Raw genomic sequence first — 365 nt, 5'->3', positions numbered from 1 at the left:
ATGCCAAGGGCAGAAGCAATGTTGAGAGGTTTGAGGTTGGTGACCAAGTTTTATTAAACGCTAAAAACCTACCTACTCATGCAGTGTCTGCAGTCTTCAAGACGAAGTTAAGACCTCGGTTCATAGGACCGTTCAAGGTCGTGGCCAGGAAGGGCCTAGCGTATACGCTCAACCTTCCGAAGAAGATGCGCACGCATCCGGTCTTCTATGTCGGCTTGCTTAAGCCATACCAAGACCCTGCTCAGGTGAGCGCGGAGGCGTTGGCACCAACGGTGGCTGCGCCACGGACAGCTGCAGGGCAGCAGGTGGTAGAGCCACGGGAGGCTGAACGACAGCAAGTGGTGGATCCACAGATGGCTGATGAA

This window comes from Phytophthora infestans, genomic scaffold (assembly GCF_000142945.1).
Source record: "Phytophthora infestans T30-4 supercont1.36 genomic scaffold, whole genome shotgun sequence".
Classification (NCBI taxonomy): domain Eukaryota; phylum Oomycota; class Peronosporomycetes; order Peronosporales; family Peronosporaceae; genus Phytophthora; species Phytophthora infestans.
Note: the sequence above shows the minus strand (reverse complement) of the source record.